General features: G+C 47.8%; 1 protein-coding gene across 1 annotated transcript in view; it reads right to left on the minus strand.

Annotated features, from left to right (window-relative positions):
• The window catches only part of LOC144818802 (prostaglandin reductase 1-like), a 330,315-nt gene extending 312,503 nt beyond the window's left edge, over positions 1-17,812 (minus strand). Inside the window, exon 1 of the mRNA XM_078676574.1 lies at positions 17,593-17,812. The gene's annotated coding sequence lies outside the window, so the exon portion shown is untranslated. The remainder of the gene's footprint in view (positions 1-17,592) is intronic.
• Between the last annotated feature and the right edge of the window lie 4,363 nt (positions 17,813-22,175).

Here is a 22,175-nt window from a genome sequence, read left to right on the forward strand (position 1 = left end):
TTTGTGGTTTATTCTTGAATATGTCTGGTGAGGATTACCGGGTTCTGGAGGCGATCCGCCTCCTCAGTGAGGCTGGACGCCTGGACTTGGTGTTAGGAGACGTGCCTGGAGCGGCGCGTCCTCGGCGGCAGGCCTCGGCGCGGGTTGCGGCGGCGGTCGCGGCGTGTGGTTCGCCGAAGAGGTCACGTAGGGAGGCGGTAAGTGAGAGGGGCCGCCCGCGCTCTAGGAGGGCGGCCCCTGGTACCGTGCTGCTTGCGGGGGGGGGAACCGGGTGCGTCGCACGAAGCGGGATTGGGTGAGGGTGTGGTGCCGGCTCCCCTGGGGGCTGTGGGGCAGCCGGTGAGGTCGCTTTCGGTCCCCGCTGTCAAGGGCAGGCGGGCCGGTAAGCGCGGAGGCAGGAAGCGCTCGGCTTCTGCCTCCGTGGTGCATGACGCAGAGCCATTGCGTGGGGAGCTGGCGGTTGATGCGCATTTCGAATTCTGTGCGCCGCGCGCTCAGGTTGAATGTGGTTTCTCTGCATCAGTGCCGGCCGGCATATCTGGTGCACCCTCGGTTTTGGGGGCAACTGGTTTGCGTCAGGAGGCTGATTTGTTGGGTACTCATGAGGGGCTTACTAATGACCGTGTTTTCCCGCCAGCTTCCGCTTCTGGGCCGCAATTGGTGAGTGAGGTTGTGCTTCAGCCTACAGTGCAGCCTGGACTGTTAGGGGACGGGGAGGTTTTTGTGCCTTATAGCCCCCTGTTGTTTTCCCCCCCTGTTTCTACCCGGGGGGAGGTACTGTCAGTCCTTAGTGGTTCTGTGGGGGAGGGGGAGTGGGCGCAGATGGAAAGGAGGGCGGGGGCAGGTTTGCTGGGACAGCAGTCTGGTGGTGTTTTGTTGGGTGATCCACAGGATGTTTCTGGGTCTGGCAGGGGGTTCATTGAGCCTTGTGAGGGTGGTGCTGTTACTTTTCCTCTGCAGGGGAGTTGCGATAGGCAGGTGGGTGTTAGATCTTGGGAGGGCCTAGATGTTTTTCCTTCTTGGGCTGAGGGGGTTCGTGATGCGGGCAGGGTTACACCCATCCAGGGCACTGATATGCTGAGTGGTTTTGGAGGCACTTTGAGTTTTCCGGGTTTGCCTGTTGGGGTCAGATCACTTGGGAGGTTGGAGCAGCCCCGCGCTGATATCCAGCAGAAAGGGCAGGGTGGACTGGCATCGGGCCCTGCGTCCGAGATTGTTCAAGACTTGCTGGACTGGAGTAGTGGAGATGAGGTGGTGGAGCCTTCCCCTCCTCGGAGGGGCTTATCGGTTCAATCTAGGGGGTCTGTTGCTAGGGAGGTTGGTAGGGTGCAGTTTCGGGATTCTGGTTTTTGTATGGCTAGTGGTGTTGATAGCTTTGGCCGTTCTGGTAGTAAGGGTCCCGGCACATCAGTTCAGCCTTTTGCTTTGCAGGTCAGGGAGCGTCGTGGAGAGGCAGACTTGGTAGGGTGGAGTGCGGCCCAGTTGCACCGAGGAGAAGGGAGGGTGGAGCCCGGCGCGGCATACCCCGTACCGGCGAGGGACCCCGGCGTGGTCAACGTAAGCAGGTCAGGCGCGACCTCGTTGGCCCCAACGTCTTCATTACTGGACCTCGGCGCGGTCAGCAGAAGCAGGTCGGGCGCGGCCTCGCTGGCCCCAACTTCTCTTTCTACAGGTATCGGCGGGGTCGGCAGAAGCGGACCCGGCGCGTCCTCGCTGGCCCCATTGTCGGGTTCTCTGGATATCGGCGGGGTTGGCAGAAGCAGGACCGGCGCGTCCTCGCTGGCCCCACATGTTTCTTCTCATCAACAAAGGGATTCATCGTTGGTTAAGTTGTACAAATCTGGTCAACGTTCGGGGGAGTACAGACGGGTCCAGTCGGCTCCCCCGCCTACAATGTCGGTACGGGCTGGTAAGGCCCGGGTTGGTTTCAGAAGTCCGGCAAAGGTGTTGGATCCTCCTCGGTTGGAGGAATCTTTGGTTTTAGATTATGATGAGGAGAGCCCTGAGGAGGGCGAGATACGTGCTGAGGGTACAAGGGGGGGGCTTTTTCACGCTTCTGATGATGTTTTACAGGCACCGGTGGTGGTGCGTCCGAGAGCTACAGTTTCCAGACCAACTCGAGAGAGCGGCCCCGTGGTGAGGGTTCCTCGGTCAGGCGTTGATGTTGAACAGATGGCATGGAGAGAGAGGCCGGCCCAACTGCCTTTATTGAATCCAGGTGAGCTTGCTGGGCCGCGGGACAAGCCATTGATGGTTTCTGTTGGAACGGGGGGGGATCCTCCTTCGGAGGGTGTGGATCTTAAGCTCCACAAGGGTCGTTATGTTAAGGATCAAGGAGTGGGTACGAATGACGGGGGGGTGGGTTCTAAGGTGGATTCCGGGACTGTTACGGAGCCCATGGAGGTAGGTAAGGACCCCCCACACAGCAAGGAGCTTAAAATAAAGAAATTGCCTTACATGGGCGTCACAAAACCTTTGGGCGCTCATTTAATGCTGTCTACTAAGGAACGGATTTGGAAAGGGGAGTACGTTGAATTATTGAAGCTTTTACATAGGGAGGTTAGGTCTAAGGAGGGGTCTAAGGAGGAAGAGTATGAGTTGGCCAAGCGCCCAAAGGTTCCTTTGACCATAGAAAACTGGACAGCGGCATTTCTTATATACGCTAGTGTGTATTGTGAGAAATTCCCTGAGCGCTGTGTGGCACTTTTTAAGTATATGGATGTGATCAGGAAAGCGCAGATTACTGGCAGTGGTTATGCCTGGTCACAGTATGATGAGGAATTCCGGGCTCGGATGGCTTGGGATCCTGAAGCGAAATGGGGGGAGTTGGATAATGACTTGTGGCAACACACTATGGGAGCCTCGGCAGGTGGTAAGACAATTTTCACAGCTAGTGGGTATCCATTACCTTCACGGCCCTTTCAGGGTAGGCCCACTCGGGGAGGGGTGGGTGCAGCTGTGTCAGTCCAACCTGCCAATGGGACATGTTGGGATTTTAACAGAGGATATTGCCCAAGGGAGTATTGCAAATTTCGACACGAATGCTCCCAATGTGGTAAACCGCACCCGCTGTCCAAGTGTTGGGGGCCTCGGGTTACAGGGGGTAGACAGTGGTCACAACAGACAGCCAATGCCCCTGCTCCTGCACAGCAGCCTCAACCTTACAGGGGGGGGAAGAACACTTCTGGAACTGGGCCCAAAGGCTCATACGCCAGTTAATCCTTTTCACTTGGCTGTGGCTCTGAGGGGCTACGGGAATGTCGAGGCTGCTAAGTTGTTGTTGGATGGTTTTCAGGAAGGTTTTTGTTTGGGTTACACAGGGCCGCGGTTGCGGCGGTGGTCAAAGAATCTGTTGTCGGCCAATGAACATCCATAGGTGGTGCAAGACAAATTGGATAAGGAAGTGCGAGAGGGAAGGATGGCGGGTCCTTTTGATGATTGGCCCTTGGAAAATCTTATTGTCTCCCCAATTGGTGTGGTGCCTAAGAAAGAGCCTGGCCAATTTCGTTTGATTCAACATTTGTCATGGCCGGAGGGCTCATCAGTTAACGATTTCATTGATGGTGAGGCTGCTTCAGTGTCTTATTCTTCAGTGGATGTGGCCATGGCCCTGGTTGTATCTGCCGGCACTGGTGCGGCGATGGCAAAATGTGACATCAAATCGGCATTCCGTCTCTTGCCTGTACATCCTGGGGATTGGGATCTTTTGGGGATTCAATTTCAAGGGAAGTGGTATGTGGATAAGGCTCTGCCAATGGGTTGTTCCATATCCTGTGCGTTATTTGAGACCTTTAGCACATTTCTCCAATGGTTTTTCACCGACACGTCAGGACATCAGCTTGTGACTCATTACCTGGATGATTTCTTTTTTGTAGGTGCTCCCAATTCCTCAGCATGCCAGAATGCTTTGCGAACATTCCAAACTTTGATGGAATTTTTAGGTGTGCCATTGGCACCGGAAAAGACAATGGGCCCCTGCGCGACCATGTCTTTTTTGGGTATCGAGATTGATTCTAATGTTATGGAGGCACGTTTACCAGTGTATAAAAAAGAAAAGATGTTGGCCCTCTTACATGTTATGTTGAACAAGGCAAAGGTGACAGTGAAGGAAGTTCAGGTGCTGCTGGGCCATCTTAACTTTGCTTGTAGGGTGGTCAGGGCAGGTAGAACTTTTTGCAGGCGTTTGGGTAGAGCTCTGTCTGGTCAGTTTTTACCTCACCATCACGTTCGCTTGTCAGCAGGTGTTAAGGAGGACCTGCGGATGTGGGTAGCCTTTCTGCACTCTTTCAATGGCATTCCTCTGTACAGAGAAGAGAATTGGATTTGGGACGTCCAAATTTTTTCAGATGCTGCTGGCAGTGATGGTTTCGGTCTTTACTGGCAGGGCAGATGGTGTGCGGAACAGTGGCCTGCTGCGTGGAAGAACGGAGGCAGGAGTATTGCCTTCCTGGAGCTTTTCCCTGTGGTGGTGGCGTTGACTTTGTGGGGTCAGGAGCTTTCTCACAAAAAAGTGCTGTTTCGAATTGATAATAAGGCTGTAGTGGACATTATCAATCGGCAGTCGGCCAGGGATGCTCACATCTTGAAGCTCTTGCGAGTCTTTGTGTTGGGGTGCTTGACGTATGACATCAGTTTTAAGGCCTTACACATTCCTGGGGTGGACAATGACATTGCGGATGCTTTGTCTCGTTCACAGTGGGAGAGATTCCATGGGCTAGCCTCGGAGGCGGACAGGACGCCGACCCGCATGCCGGAACATCTGTGGACTGTAGGCGAGACAGGGTCTTGCAGCTGGTGGTAGGTTCGCTTGCAGTTTCCACTAGGACAGCGTATGAATTGGCCTGGAAAGAGTTTTTAGAATCTGGGGCCGGCTGGCGCGCTCCGGGCTGGAGACGATCTGAAGATGTGGTACAGTTCATTCTTCACTTGATAGACAGGGGGCTGACACGTGTGACGATTGCTGGAAAATTGGCTGGTATTGCGTTCATGGGCAAATTGCTGTGGGGCTATTCTCCTTCGGCAGGGGAGGTGGGTAAGCGCATGCTAGAAGGTTGGTCTAGGGAGAGGGGTAGGGAACATATGGTTCGCCGACCTTTGTCCTGGCAGACGTTAGCCCGAGTTTTGCAGGTTTTGCCCTCTGTTTGTCTGAATGGGTTTGAGGTTTGTCTGTTTTCTACTCTTATGGTTTGGATGTTTTTTGGTGCTTTCAGAGTTTCTGAGTTACTGGGGTCGAAAGTTACGTTTGGGGTGGGGTGGGAGAATGTTCGATTTTTGGAAGCGGGGTTGCACATTTGGTTGGCTCGAGCAAAAACTGATCAACACAGCAAAGGGAGGGGCATCTGGCTGGAAGCTTCTTCCCCTCCTGAGACGTGTCCTTTGGGGTGGGCCAGGCGTTTGCGGGACTGTTCGGGGGCCGCCTTGGAGGGCCCTGTTTTTCGACATATGGATGGTTCCAGGGTGACGGAGTACCAACTGCGCATGGTTTTGCGTAAAGCGCTGCGCTTTCTGGGCTTGGATGAGACACAGTATGGTACACATTCTTTCAGGATTGGGGCAGCTACAGAAGCCCATAACAGGGGTTGGTCGCAGCAAGACATTATGTCTCTGGGGCGTTGGTCCTCCAACTGTTTTAGGCGCTATGTGCGTACTGATCCTGTTATGGCGCCTGCGGATGATAGTTTTTCTTGAGTTTGATGCTGCTTTTCTTTTTCAGGTTCAGTGGCCGGCCCCCGTTCTACTGTCATGACGATCTGGATAGTGGGACATTCCTTCATTAGGCGCGCGGAAGATCAAGCTATAAGAAGCTACACTTGGTTTTAATTCTCGTCTTTTTCATGTTGTATGGAAGGGGAAGGGAGGTATGATCTGGAGGGAGCTTATCCCGGCCTTGAATTCTTGGTTGATGGGAGGTGTTTGTCCTGACGTGCTGCTCTTACACCTTGGGGAGAATGACCTTTGTGGGGTGAAAGGGGTGGTTTTATTGAGAGCAATGAAGAAGGATCTTTCTCTTATTCGTCAACAATGGGCGGGTTGCCATGTTTTATGGACAGAATTGGTCCCTAGAAGAACCTGGAGAGGTGCGATCAAGCCTAGGGCGGTTGATAAGGCGCGAAGGAAGTTGAATCTGGAGGTTTCCCATTTTTGTAGAGATCTGGGTTTTGGGCGGGTGTCCCATAAGGACATCCGTTATGACAATGTGGAATTCTTTCGCGGCGATGGTGTTCACTTATCTCGTATGGGGATGGATTTATATCTCTTGGAATTGCGAGAGGTGCTCTCCAGGTGTTTGAAGATTCAACATTTCTTGGGTTGAGGTTCTGGTTCTTTGGTTGGTCGGTTTTGGGGGGCAGAAAGAGAGGAGGGTAATTCCTTCCCCCTCTTTTCTGGGTGGCGGAAATTGGGCGTTATTGGTCAGCAGGGACATGAAGCTTGTTGGGTTTTTGCTAAAGTTGGGCTATGGCTGGAAAAGTTTAAATAGTTGTTTCGTGGGGTGGTTACAAGGTTTTGGGTAATGTAAGTTGTTGGTGGGTAAGTTTTGCAATGTGATGTTTTGCGGTGGGTTGGGATGATATTTAAATGATTATCAGGTTTTGGTATTGTTTGAATTGTAATTATGTTGTGCTGGGTGGGGGCGGGGTTTGTGACGTGTTAGGGGCGGGCCTGACGTTTGGGGTTGTAAGGTAACATCTTATTTAGTGAGGACTAGTTTTGTGAGGCGGTTGCCAGGTTGGTATTGTTGTAAATACGCACCTGTTTCAATAAAAGCGGCCTTTTGCACACTTTCAATTTGTCTGGTGTCTGCTCACCCCCCCTCACCCCTCCCTCCCAAGGGGGGCTTGGGGGGGGGCAGCCGACCGCAGGGAGGTCCCCACCCCCGGGCTGATTGGGAGGGGCTGGTGGGGGGGGGTTGCATCAGGGCACCGGCCTTGGGCTGGTTTTGGGCTGGTTTTGGGCTCCCTCGGTTCCTACTGGGGGAGCCCAGCTATATATCCCTCTGGCCCCTCCTCCCGGCCACCATTTTAGGTTGAACGACCTGGTGGCCGGGAGCTCATTGTTAGATTGGAAATTTTCCCTCCCTCCCTCCCTATTCTCAGTTAGGTTTTTCTCTTATTTTCCCCGGGTTTTTTATTTATTTATTTATTTATTTATTTTCATTATTTATTTGTTTTATCTTCCATATGTTTAGGGTCTTTTGTCGGAACAGGTGGATATGGGGTAACAAAACATGTTGTTCATTGTCGCTTGGAACAGGTGCCGTGCGGAAATTGGGCGTTATTGGTCAGCAGGGACATGAAGCTTGTTGGGTTTTTGCTAAAGTTGGGCTATGGCTGGAAAAGTTTAAATAGTTGTTTCGTGGGGTGGTTACAAGGTTTTGGGTAATGTAAGTTGTTGGTGGGTAAGTTTTGCAATGTGATGTTTTGCGGTGGGTTGGGATGATATTTAAATGATTATCAGGTTTTGGTATTGTTTGAATTGTAATTATGTTGTGCTGGGTGGGGGCGGGGTTTGTGACGTGTTAGGGGCGGGCCTGACGTTTGGGGTTGTAAGGTAACATCTTATTTAGTGAGGACTAGTTTTGTGAGGCGGTTGCCAGGTTGGTATTGTTGTAAATATGCACCTGTTTCAATAAAAGCGGCCTTTTGCACACTTTCAATTTGTCTGGTGTCTGCTCACCCCCCCTCACCCCTCCCTCCCAAGAGACTTTGGGGCATAGGCTTGATTTCCGCATACACAGGCGGACGCGCTGGAAAGCAGCATAATTCGGGCTGCAGAGAAGGAGTAAACACACGTAAGTTTAAGTTGCCCTGCCATTGTCCTAAACCTTGGGGGATGATTACCGGGCAGAATAAGAAAGTCATACTGCCAAAAGGGTTTTCTTTTGGTAAATACTGTTTACAAAGAACGCGGACATTTGACATTGAAACTAGAATATTATATGGGTAAAATGATATTTATTGATTTTGGCGTCTTGCTAAGCAACCGCATTATTAAAGAGATTCATGGCCCCAGAGCTGCACGTAAGGGACATAGACAAACTATGCTCGTTCACGTTGCACAAGCCAGGCAGAGATTAGATGCGTGTGGAGTTTGCAGTCTAGATGGTTTTGGACTACATAAGTCTACTATGACTAAAAACTACCATTACTTGTTCCTCCCCAGTGCTCCGTAATAGTTGGTACTGACCAGGTGACCTACTGCTGACTACATTCAGCATTATTTTACATATAACCCGACAGCCGGGACAGAAGTAGAACCGGCGGAGAGGTGAGATTCTCTCTCTTTATGGTTTATCACATTGGTGCACATTTGAATGCGATAGCATTGTACGTATAGTACATATTGACGGTCTCGTGGAATTGTTGTTTTTTTATGCAGCAAATAGCCATTGGCAATAACTTTGGAAACACTGCCCGTGCGGGTAAGATGTCCTTATTTATACAGAACCTTAGGTTGTTGGTCTTCTTTCTAACTGTTTCTTTGTTTCCTTTCACCCACTTATGCTAAGTGGGGCACTTAACAGCACGGGTATTCCTGCATCCTTTCCCACCTTGTCACGATATACTGACATGTTAAAAACATAAGAGTTGTATTAATTGTGCACTGTGCATATGTTGTTATATATAAATATTTCTAGTTCTAAAACATATATTGTATTTGTATATCAGTTGAGCATGTAACAGTCACATGGGAACTAACGCTGGCTGGACTTGGATATTGTGTGTGATGTCGCAACTCTCTAGAAGAATACTTAGTTTTCTTCACATGCACATCACAGGGCACCTCTAGGGAGCGTGCCTACGTGTGTGGAACCTCTCTTTTCAGTGTGGGGTGTGTGCTCACACTTAAAGTCACCTTGGCGCCTTCATCTGAATCTGGTTAGTAGTGATGTATGTGGTGCAATTACATGTATGTAACCTGCTACCATTGTACATTTTGTAGAGCCCTGATGAAGTCGTGGGCAAAGTACCCTGACGAAACACGTGTTGGCTGGGCGGGGAACATCCTTTACAACAAAACTTTTACAACGCACTACCATTACGACGCAACTTTTACAACGCATGTCATTATAACGCATTGCGCTGGGGGGCGCTCTAGGATAGGGAATAGATTTAATTTACTATCCAACACCTTCCCTACTATCCACGGGGACTGGAGTTGTAATAGTAAATTAAACTATTCACTATCCAGCACCCCTTAGCGCTATGCGTTGTAACAGCATGCGTTGTAAAAACTGCGATGTAAAGGTAGGCGTTGTAAAAGTATGCCGTGTAACGTCATACATCCAGGCTGGGCATTGTGAATAAACCTGAATTGAAGAAATACATCAATCAAGACTACCTCTGCACTTATTATTGTATATTTTGTGTTTTTTGTACTCAGTATTGAACAACACAATAAGAAGACGTGTGCACAGATTCCCATTGTATCATTTGCTTGTGGATCTTGGTCCCTATTGGAGGTTGTGGGTTCTCTTCCTTTCTGTGGCACCGTCAGATTTAGCATTAGAGTGACTGATTGACGTTATACTCGGCAGACGCCATATCTGATCTACCATTAAAAAAGCCCCTTCTTCTGTCTCCAATCCTTTGGAAAGGGGTCTGCCTTTTGTCTCTCTTTCTGATCACTCTTAGGTGTGGCTGTGATATCCAGATGAAGAATGATCACTCGTTTTTGTGTCTCTTGCGGGTAATCCAACCTGGAGACAACCTTGCTGTGCGGAGCATCACTCTAGAAAAAAGCAGAGTATGGGAGACAGCCTGAGAAGAACACACAAAAGAAGATTTGGTCCAAACCAGATCTGAAAGTGAAGACAGAGGATACACATCCTCTTTCAGCTGTATCTGTATAACTATTGGATCTGTTTACTCACTTGTGGTTCCAGTTCCACGTTCTGGTCAACCAAGGTACGAGTGCTCCAAAGAGTACACAAAGGACTACTACACAACTAAGGCTGGTGTCAGCCTGACAGCAAGATCCTTAGAGATGAGGGAACACCACCTTGAGTTTGACCTGAAAGAAGAGATGGTCATTGTTCTGGAATGCCCCCAAATCCTACCTGGATAAAGAGGGAAGTTGCGGGCAGACCCTGCAGAAGGGGTGAACCACTGGTGTCGGCATGAGTAGTTGACCCAAGTGCTGAGGGTCCGTCTGAGAGAGACTCATGGAAGTGTGACTGGCATGTTCCAAGCTTGGAACCGGTAACTATCGCCAAAGTAGAATATTCACATCATTGCCAAAGTATACTGAAGTGGACCGTTGTGTTGCCCCTGCTGTTGCAGCCGTGGCACTTGCACCAAAGTGTGCCCCAAGTGGTCTGCAAAGCTGAAAAAAAAGATCTCAGTAACACTGTGGCTCTTGCGCCAAGTACGCACAAATGGACTTGTTCTGTGGCTAGCCCAATGCCACATGCTCAACATGCGCCTGTGTGGACTACACTACAAGGAGTGAAGCTGCTACCTTAAGGCGCTTGCCACTGTGTGCCCAAGTGACCGTGCTGCAGCCAAGACACCGACCAGAAGTGTACCAATTTGCTGCGGCTGCACTACATAAAAGTGCCTTGAAATGACTCCGCTGCCATCCCCAGACCTGCAACCAAAAGCAGACAACATCACTACCTCGAGGCAGAGAGGACCAAGTAGGTGAATTTTGATTCACCCAGTCCAGGAGGAAGGAAGTCTTACGCAATCTGCGTATCCACCTTTCGCCATGTGCTCCAAAGAGGGCCACTGATTGAAGGCTGCGGCATGCCTACCACTGCCTCTGGACCTTGCTGTGCAGTCTGTGGCATGCTTATTTTCCCCACTGCAGGATGACCAGGACTGAAGATTGAGAGGCTGGAGTAAGACCGAGCACACCCCCAACCAAACTTTGGATGAGACAAATGCTGAGATACTGAGTGCCTACAAGTGTCCACCTGACCAAAGCAAGTGAGGAGAGCATTGCACCTGTGCTAAAACCTACACCAGAGTATCTTAGATTCTTAGATTTAGGGTGGTGGAAAGAGGCATCCTCGCTGTGGAGGCAATAATCTTGCAATAAAGACTCTGAATAGCTAACACTTTTTTTAGTGTGTAGTGTTGAGTTTTACAGTGTACTAAAGTGCTTCTCTTTTTACAGAGATATGCACTGGGCTGGAGAATCACATTACTACACTGTTGGGTGTCTAAGTGCTGAGCCTGTTGTACCCCCAACACTAACCTCCATTTGAGGCATGCAACTTTTTGCGCTTTCTACCAATGACAGTCAAGTGCTGTAAGGGTTGTTGTACCTGTCTCAGCCTGCAGAGCCATAATAGGGTGGACCCACGACATCATAGGCAAATGACTCCAGCCCCCACTGCTGAAGCTCAGTAGCCCTACTTGCTCTGTGGCTGCCTGAATGGGCTCTAACAATACGTATAGCTCTGTAGCCAATTTATTGCTGAACAAATGTACTGTTTTAACACAATTATTTTAAAGTTTTCTTGCGGAATGTAAACCCGACCCCCATGGGGAGCATAAGGGCTGGCTAGACATTGTTAACTTATTGAGAACATGCATTATTTCCTCTTCGGTGCTGTTTTTACAGTATTAATGTTGAAATTGTTCTGTACAATACACCATTCGGGCCTCTTTTCATTTCAAATTCTTCTCAGGGGAAAAATCCCGACAGCCCCTATCAGCCCAGTACATGGGGAGGAAATATGCTCGATCACTTGGCTTACTTAGTGCAATTTGAGGCATGTATTCAAGGACCTCAACTATCAAAGTTGACCGAATGCCCATGATCCTAATATAGATTATAGTCCGCGTTTTTTCTAGTCATTACTTTATCACACATAATGCACTGACTTTTTACAATCTGTCTTTGATTTGGCGAAACAATCTATATAATAATAGGTTGTGTCTCAAAATATCCAGTCATGGGGTGGGGGGGTGGGTCATAGAATGACCACCCTAATGACTACTAATTTGGGAAGTAGCTATTTGTGACTCCTTGTGATTGGCTACAAATACAGGATGGCGGGATGCAATGAACAGCAGATTACCATCCCATTGTTGGTATTCACAAACTACATTTATTTTTTTAAAAGCAGCCCATGTTCCTTAAAGAAACTCATTTATTTAGCTGATGTCACCCATCACGATTCTGAAAGAGAAAGGAGTCCCAAAGGCCAACAACTGACACATACCATTAAAACCGTGTTTTAATTAGTGAGGAACATCTGTTTAATGCCCCTTCCTAATGCCAATTCAGTACGTGTTGGTAAACTCATTTTGAGAGTTGGAAATGCATTGTAAAAAAACATTGTACATTTGCAAACCCAAGAATTTTGTGAAACGCAATGGTTACTGAGGCAAAATGGTTTTGTACATCTGGCCTAGTGTTCTTAAACTAGTCCCTATAACATGCATAACAATGAGAAACACTCTTAACCGCACCTTACCCTGTCAAAAAGTTCCCAGCATGCTGTGAAACTAAAAATGACACTGCAAGTCTGAAAACCCTGGCAGCATTCAACTAGTATGGTACGCCTGCCTCGCCTCAAAGTTTGCTCTGCCCTTCCCTAAGATGCAGACAAGAGATAACTGTCAGTAAGTGAGCCAAGCGAGCAAAGCTCAAGCCAGGAGACTGGAATGCCGAAACAGATCCGGGCGCTGCACCTCTCTCCGCCCCAGTACCATTTATAAAGACAAAAAGTGCCTAACGAAGGGCACCTGCGTGCATGCATAAATACGGAAAGGGCGCTCTTCTAGTAGAACTTGTTTATGAAACTGAACACAGAAAAGGTGCATAAAAGTCTGTCTGCAACCATTGGAAATGTGTCTGCAGTTTATGTGCCCTTCGCATGTGCCTCGGTGAAGGTGTGTAACCAGGTAGCAAATTCTGTAGCATCTCTGAAGTCTTGCTGTGTTGCTAAGCTACATTAGTGATGCGCTTGGTTCCTCCTGGAAAGATTGTGTTTGTTAAGTCCGGGAAAGCCTGTGAGGTTAACACAAAAGTAGTGTATTAGTATCCCTTGGTACTTTTATTTAATAAAGAATGATGTCAGATTGATTCAGAGGCGCAACTAGAGTCACATTTCGGGGGGGGCTAAGAAAAATTTTCGGGGGGCGGAATCTCTAAGCAATAGGCAGAATGGAGCTGCAGGGGCTCTTAGAAGGGGTGAAACAAAAACAATGCCTCATTAACAAGCAACCGGTCTTTAAAAGACCTGTGAAGTACTCGGGTGCGGCTGTGTGTGTGCCCGGGAAGAAGTCCCATCCCGGGCTGCCACATACGATGCGGGGCGGGGGGGGGCTGAAGCCCTTTGAGTCCAATTGGCGTTGCGCGCCTGGATTGATTTAACCTGTGATGAGTGTATTTATTTAACACATTGTACTAATGTAACTCGAGACAAGTAAGCACAATGCATAGTCCTTTGGTTTTAGGTGGGACAGTGAATGCGCTACCCCTCTGGCAGCCATTTTGCATAGTGTGTAAATAGAAACCTGGGTTCAAAAACCAGCTTTCACACTTCTCTAAATTGTGATATTTGCTCTGCCTTATTTTCCATGATCAGCAGTTTGACAGCACCTTCAAGTTGATCAATTCAGGATCAGTATCATACAGCAACCTCACTCATCACAAAATAAGATGACACCATTCCTCCATAAATCAGAATATTGCCCATGTATTGGGAACATGCCAAACAGAGCGGGCATTTTTATTAATGTTTCTAGGCTCATAGTTAAAAATTAACACTTTTCCTAAATGCCACTTAATGCAGTGATGCAAATATGTATATATTTAATTTTAAAGAGTCTTTGTTATATTTTACATGCCATTTTGCGTGATTTTTATGTCAGATATGTCAATGGTTTGGCTCCTGCTTTAGCTACTAGTCCTGGTTTAGCTCAGGCTAATAATTTACTGGCCTGTCCGCCTCATTCTGTAACTACAATGAATGCTGAGTTGTAAAGTCAGAAATAGGTAGTTGATCATCTTCAAATTTCTTGGCCTAGGTGTGCACTGCCAACTCCAATGTGCAGCACCAGCTGTGGGGCATATGCAGGAATTCTTTCCACTACCTGAGCCACCTCAAAAGGTTCAGTCTACAGTCAGTCACATCTAAATCTCGAAGTCTAAAAGCTCTAATGTCAGTGGCCAAGAATTGCCAAGATAGGTACAAATCTGCAAGAACTGCAGTGTGTGAAGAAAAAAACCAATTCACAATGTACTACACTTATAGTACGCGCACAACGTAATACTAAACCTCCTCCCCCAGTGCTGATACCTTTCCGCCCCGCTGGGCCGAAGAATTTATGAAATCAGATTATGTTGTCCAAGGCGTAGACTTTATTCACATCAACACAGATGATTCACCACAACCATTATGACAATAAAAGTATTCTACATGGATATATATCATTATACATAGCATCAATCTTTAGCGACATCCACATGTCAAAGGCAGCAAGGAAATGAGGCACAACATTGCATTTGAACTTCAGCTTGGCCTTACACTTGAATTTTGATTTGCCCGACTTGGCCGACTCACTCTGCTGCGCACATTGTGCCAGCAGGCCCCAAAGCGCTACAGCAAACAGTTGCATATTATGAGAGTAAAAGTATTTGCTTTGGATATATCACTATTCAATTTGGCCAACTCTGCTTACCCACTCAGCTGCGCACATTGTGCCAGCAGGCCCCAAGGCGCTACAGCAAACAGTTGCATATTACGGGAGTAAAAGTATTTGTCTCAGATATATCACTATTCAATTTGGCCGACTCTGCTGACCCACTCAGCTGCGCACATTGTGCCAGCAGGCCCCAACACGCTACAGCAAACAGTTGCATATTACGAGAGTAAAAGTATTCTACTTGGATATATCACTATTCACAGCATCAGACTTTAGCAACATCCACATGTGAAAGGCAGTAATGAAATTAGGCACGACATTACACTTGCACTTTCGCTTAACCTTACACCTGAATTTGAATTTGGCCGACTCGGCCGACCCACTCGGCTGTGCACATTGTGCCTGCAGGTCCCTACGCGCTACAGCAAACAGTTGCATACTTGCAATCCAGCCGGGCCGACGAGGCTGAAATGCCAGAAACCGGTCCCCGGTAGCTTGTCTCCTTTCTGGTGAAGAATTGGCTTGGTAGTTTGGTCTGCCCTGTTCCCATGATGCACTGGGCCAGGGACAGACTAATTTGCATATAGCCAGGTTCTGAGCTGGGATGGGGCAGTGAGCTAAATAACGGTGATGGATCAAGCCCTGATCTTTGGACTGGGTAAGAGTGGTCTGCTTAATTCAGACACTCTGTTCATCACCACCCCCTTTTCTGAATCGTTTTTGGCCACTATAGGTGTGGCAGGGTATACTCAGACATGAGTCCCTTGCTCACTGCTCCATCAGGATTCAAGCAAGCCGGGCCGACGAGGCTGAAATGCCAGAAACCGGTCCCCGGTAGCTTGTCTCCTTTCTGGTGAAGAATTGGCTTGGTAGTTTGGTCTGCCCTGTTCCCATGATGCACTGGGCCAGGGACAGACTAATTTGCATATAGCCAGGTTCTGAGCTGGGATGGGGCAGTGAGCTAAATAACGGTGATGGATCAAGCCCTGATCTTTGGACTGGGTAAGAGTGGTCTGCTTAATTCAGACACTCTGTTCATTGCCACCCCCTTTTCTGAATCGTACTTGCAATCCAGGGCACCGTATAGCGCACCCGCCCACCGGGGTACCTGAACACAGGCAGCTTCCCTAAGATTCTATTCAGTTCGTACGTACCGGGTTAGGGCAGTAGAGTCCAGGACCGCCAGCCGGTCAGTCCCCTCTACCTGCCTACCCTCTGCGCTCATCCATCCTACCCCCCTCCTGGGGTCCATCCAGTCGTTGACCCTCTATTGCTGTGCATGCCCCTTTTCTGTTCTCTGTCAGCGTTCCGCCTCCGCCTTGCTTTTCTGCCGGGTGGGTGGTTTCCGATGATCCTGCGGCTTCCCTGGGGTCCAAGAAGACAAAGAGGACAAGACCCTAGGGATGCCGCCTTAAGTAAGTTAATGTTAGGTTTCAGTTTCATATAGGTATTGGAGATGTCACCTCAACCAGCCCCCTGGAGGAGGCTCGGTTTTGTGGCACGACTAAGGGTGCCCCTCCCCTAGGCGCAGGGGTGCCTACTCATTAGAAATACACAACTTGCTTTTTGTCCTATGTTTGCTCTTGTTTTTATTTGACACAAGCAGTTTGCGCAAACCCAGGATGAGATACGAGGCGTTGCGTGGAATCATAAGGGTTTAACACTGTTCCCACCCCACTACACTCACACTGCATGAATCATGTGGTATTTGCTACAAGTAGACGCAAAGACCTTAAGAGCTGCGCTTGCATCAGTTGTCAATGCAAAAATCTATTTTTTTAAACTTATTTTTATTATAATACTGCATTGTTAATCACAGGAATTGGTGCATTCTACATTTCTCGTAATCTGCCCATGGGGTCATTAACAAGGATTACATTGCGATAGGCTTAGTGCACCAGGGTTTACTCGCCCGATCACCATTTGTGATTACAATCCATATGCAGTAATTACAGTGGTAAGAATCATACAGTATGGGGAAAACAAAACCTATAACATTACGCAGCAGTGGACGGTGATGCAAAAATCTTTAACGCAGAAAACTGATCGAGGTTGTTTGCCCCGCTTGTCGTGGTCAGGTGTGGATTGCGTCTCGCGTACACCGACTTCAAAGCTTGGTGACTCTGTAGCAGTTTGTGATGTATGTGTGACCTTTGGTGCTGCAACTGTTTCACTTCCCGAAGATGCTTCTGCTTACATTTGTGTGAAAGTCTGCGCCTAGGGGAACCGCTCTTTCAGTGAGTGAATGGCTGAAAGGTGAAAAGGGGACATATTCCACACACGAACGGAAGCGCTCAAACAAATGCCACGCATTAACCACAATAATCCACTCTCGGAGTTAGGCACTAGGACTGGCTAATGGAGGGGGCATGCACAAAAACTATTTGAAAAATATTTTACGCCCATCATACATGCAAAACACCCCTTTAAGGAGTACAGAGAACAGAGTGGAAATGTACTGTTGGGTAAACACATCTGCCACAAACAGCTGGATTTTAAGGACGTGTCTTCGAAGAGTTCATTCAAGGACAGCTCTGCAGCGCCGCTATTTATAATAAATAACGGAAAACGAATTATTTTACCACAATCAAGTACTATTACCTTCGCTAGCAGTTCTCGTTCCTTCCCTTGAACCCATTTCCACCAGGGGGGTAATTCAGGCCCCCTGCGGCGTGGGTGGACGGGGGTGAGGGGGGGTGAGGGGGGAGGCAAACCCTTCAAGAGCCCCAATTCAGCCCAAGTCCAATGACTATCCGTGTGTGAGACTCTGGGACCTTTCGTCATTTCCTGCAGTGGCCACCCAATTCCACCCATCACCGCCCTAACCCTAAACATACACAGTTAATCTAATCTCTCTATCAGTGTAGTTCGATTTCTTAAAAGAAATATTTAAATATAAACTATTATGCGTATTTCTTCCTGGAGCCATCTAAAGTCAATTGCGCCTAAAGCGCGGTTCATAAATGGCCTCCATTGCCGTGCTCTGTACCTGATGTCAAGGGACTGAACCACAGAAGACGTGCGCCTCGAAGCCTGGGAGTGCGTGTGCTGCAGGGCGCGTCCCTTCTCCTATCGACGTCAGAACACAATCTGCCTCTCTCACTGTCCTTGTCTCTCCGCCACGGCCCTGCCTTAATGAGGGCTTTCCGTCGGAGTTCGCCCCGCCCCACTTTTCAAACAACGAATCTTTTCAACGTTCAACTGGAGTGGGAGTAAAAAAATATGACTGTTTGCCATGTGTGCCCTGGCAATCTTACCCACTGGCAGACAGACGGACTCATGCTTGGCCTGGGTTCACTGCAAGCAACAGGTGAAATGCCCGAGGTGCACCCTACTGCAGGAACGTGCTTTTCTTTAAAGATGTGTGTGGAAACGGGCATAACTACCGTTGGTGCAGCAGGTGCAGTTGCACCAGAGCCCAAAACCTCGAGGGGGGAATTGAACCTCGAAAATTGCTGTATTTTACAACAGCAGTCAAAGCGTCAATTTTTCTCATTTGCTCTGGGCCCACGGCATCTGTGCTACGCCACTGTGGAGAGTGAGGCAGGTGACTTGATTGCCAATTGAGCGACAGTCATTCACGTTTAACCCCTTCCATTGCGCTGCTCGCATGCTCATGACGAGCTCAGCTCGTCATGTAACGCGGTAAATCGAAAAAAGCCGCACAGCGCAAAAATGACCGCAGCACGCATGCGGTTAAAGACCCTGAAGAGACCTTATGGGTTGTCTACAGGACAGCCTGAACTGCAGCATGCCTTCAATATATTTTTCCCTGAGGCCAGGGTCCGACCAACAGGCCAGGCTGACAGATCAGTATGTGGCCCGTTTTTCGTTACCCCTTTGCTGTCAGGCCTCCCTCCTTGTGCAACGCCCTTTTTTGACTATTTGGGGTAGTTCACGCTTAGGTCCTCATAACTTTTTGTCCACATTAGGTATCCATGCCAGATTTTTGTTCTTTTCTTCCAACATCCTGATGCTTCGAAAGGTACCACTGGTTTGTGGATTCCCTTGGTGGAGACTGAGAAAGTAGGAAAAAAACAGCTACATTTGGGGGGTTTTTTGGGGGGGGGTGGGATAAAAGTTATGCAGAAGAAACATCTGGTTTCTTCCCTGCAAATGATATCAACAGAGGATTTGTGGTTCTAAAATTACCCTCTTCCCAGCTTTCAGGAACAGGCAGACAGACGTTTTCCAGGCCTTTTACTGGAACATAGCCCATTTTTCCTATTTTATGTGCTTTCAACCTCCTTCCAGTTAGTGGTAGAAATGGGTGTGAAACCAATAATGGATCCTGAAAAGCTATGCATTTCTGAGAAGACAAAATTCCGAATTCAGCAAGGAGTCATTTGTGAAAATCTTTCATAGTTTTCCTATAGAAATTAACAGTTAAAATAAAAGAATATTTAAATTTAGTTGAAAAAACAGCCAATTGTGACTACATTATCACCTATAACTTCTAACTATGGTAGATTTTTTATGCTTTGTAACGTTTTATCCGATGGACCCTTCTGGTTGCAACGTTGTATGAGGCTTGTAGTTTCACCAAGAACCCAAGGTACCCAGAGACAATAAGTGAGTATCACTATGTATTTCTGAAATTGGAACAAGATAGGGAGTTTAGAAGCAGTGGTTATTTGTGCATCTTGGAATTTGTGGGTACCCATATTAGCATGTGAATTAGGGGGTATTGTTCAAATTCACTTCTTTTTTAAACTCTGTCTTACATTTGGAAGGCAGAAAAGCATAGAAAGACAAATAGTAATAACATTTGGTCTACTATTCTGTGTTTCCCTAAGAGCCCCAATACAAATAGTACCTCACTTGCGTGGATAGACCTAGTGCCCGTGACATGGAATGGCACAAAACTCAACGTTGGCACATCACATATTTCCTGTGAAAACTGACCCTTTTTTTTAAAAATGTGCTTAGCTATGGATTTTGGCCCTAGCTCAGCCTGCATCTAGGTAAACCTAGCAAACTTGTAAATTTTTGAAAACTAGATACACAGAGGAATCCAGGGTGGGATGACTTGTGTGGCTTTCTCCAGGTTCTTTTACCCAAAATCCCTTGCAAACCTCAAACTTTGAAAAAAAACCCCACATTTTCCTCACATTTCTGTGATGGAAATTTCTGCAATCCGTGGGGAGCCACAAACTTCCACTGACCCAGAATTGCCCGAAGTCTGCTGATAAAAATGGTATCTCGCTTGTATGGGTAGGCCTAGTGCCTGCAACAGGAAACAGCACAAAACGCAACATAGGCATATCTCATTTTTCCTGTGAAAACTGACCCTTTTTTTGCAATGTGCACAGCTGTGGATTATGGGCCCTAGCTAAGCCGGTACCTAGAGAAACCTAGCAAACCTGTACATTTTTGAAAACTAGACACCAAGGGGAATTAAGGATGGGGTAACTTGTATGGATCTCACCAGACTCTGTTACCCAGAATCCCTTGCAAACCTCAAACTTAAAAAAAAAACATTTTCCTAACATTTTTGTGATGGAACATTCTGGAGTCTGTGGGAAGCTCAAACTTCTACCTACCCAGCACTTCCCCGAGTCTCCAGATAAAAATGGTACCTCTTTTGTGTGGGTAGCCTTAGTGCCCGTGACAGGAAAGGACCCAATACTCAACATGGGCACATCACATTTTTCCAGTGCAATGTACCTAGCTGTGTATTTTGGTCCCCAGCTTAGCCAGCACCTAGGGAAACCTAGTAAACCTGTACATTTTTTAAAACTATACACCCAGTGGAATCCAGGATGAAGGGACTTGAGTGGCTTGCACCAGGTTCCTTTACCCAGAATCCCTTGCAAACCTCAAACTTTGTCCAAAAAACAAAATGTTCTCACATTTCTGTGATAGAAAGTTCTGGAATCTGCGGGTAGCCACAAACTTCCACTCACCCAGCATTCCCCCAAGTCTGCCTCTAAAAATGGTACCTCCCTTGTGTGGGTAGGCCTAGTGCCTGAAACAGGAAATGTCCCAAAACTTATTGTGGCAACATCAAAATGATTTTTCACGAGACAACCTGGTTTTGCATGGGTGTGATCCGCGGTTTTGGTCCCGGGCTCGATGGCCATCTAGGGAAAAATACCAAACCCAGACATTTATGAAAACTAGACACCTTGGGAAGTCCAGTGAGGTGAGGCTTGCATGGATCCCCCAATGTTTTCTTACTCATAATCCCCTGAAAACTGTGGCCGTTAGAAACCCTATGAACAAATGGCTCTATTTGCACTCAAGGGTGCAAGAGGACCTGGAGCTAAGCCAGAGTCTGGCATCTGGCTCGAGTCTGGCTTGATCTTTCAGTGGCTCATGCACCTCTAACTGCCCCACACAAACTCCGGATTATTTTAACCCTGCCAAAGCATGGCCAAGAAGGTCGGGGAACTCATCCACTGTACACAGATAAAATGCCTGCACTTCAGTAACACTCAGACCCTGATTTAGAAAAGCATCACGGAGCACATCTCCCAAAGTTGCTGCGCTACATTGCGTGACAGGGAGAAAGCAGAAAAGCAGCATGTTGGACCTGGCATGTGTGGCGTGGTTTTCCCTCAAGCTTTTTGCCTTCCATCCTTCTGTTTTTGTTGACTTAGTTTTTGCTAGCTTTACGTATTCCTGCGCCTTACCCCTGCTAACCAGTGCTAAAGTACTTATGCTCTCACCTTTAAACATGGCAGCATTGGCTTACTCCCAATTGGCACATTAAACTTACTTGTAACTCCCTAGTAAAGCTGCAATACATGCACCTAAGGCCTGGAACCTAAATGCTACTAGCAGTCCTGCAACACTTATTGTACTACCAACCTAAGAAGCTTTTTAAACATGTCTCAGGCCTTCAATGCAGCCTGTGAGTGCAGTTTTAAACTGCCCATTCAACCTGGCATGGTAAACCTTTTGGTTTGGCTTTCATACTGAAGGAATATAAAATCGATGTCACATAATGTCGGCCTAATGTATCCAATATATTAACTCGCTGCTTTAGGGAAACCCCTTGTAAATACACTTATTCTATGCATACATCAAGAATCGGGCCTAGAATGAACAGACGCCATTTTGGTTCCATTCCCTGGTGTCTTTTTCATTAGTGAAACTACTGTGTGGAGAGCCTGAAAGGTCAGACTGGGCTATGAACAGACCATTGATTCTAACTTAGGAAACTCAAGGTCGCATCTGCCTTTCTTGTGGGAAGAGCACATTCTTGTAGGCGCCATGCCTGTACTCCCGTGTCCCAGAACGAAAGGGAGGCACCTTTATTGACCTTCCCCCTGGAATAACTTGAGCTGAGTTTTGAGTCAATCAGTTGTGCCTTATATGGGTTTTCCTGCTGGCTTCGCAAGAAGTGGTACTTTTCCATGTACGGGGTTTGCATGAGGTATGCTGAAAGTATATATGCACTGTCTTGTATCTAATCTAGCAGTCTCTGCTGTGCAACTTTGAGAGCTGTGGCGAGAGGGAGGCTTGAAGAACTGGGATTTCAAGTACCCAGCGGCGTCAGGGACACGCCCGAAGTCCTCTGGGTTCCCTTGCCTTGGTATACAGAGACACGGAATACTTCTAGGTGGC

The sequence above is a fragment of the Lissotriton helveticus genome, chromosome 2_1, assembly GCF_964261635.1.
Source record: "Lissotriton helveticus chromosome 2_1, aLisHel1.1, whole genome shotgun sequence".
Lineage (NCBI taxonomy): Eukaryota > Metazoa > Chordata > Amphibia > Caudata > Salamandridae > Lissotriton > Lissotriton helveticus.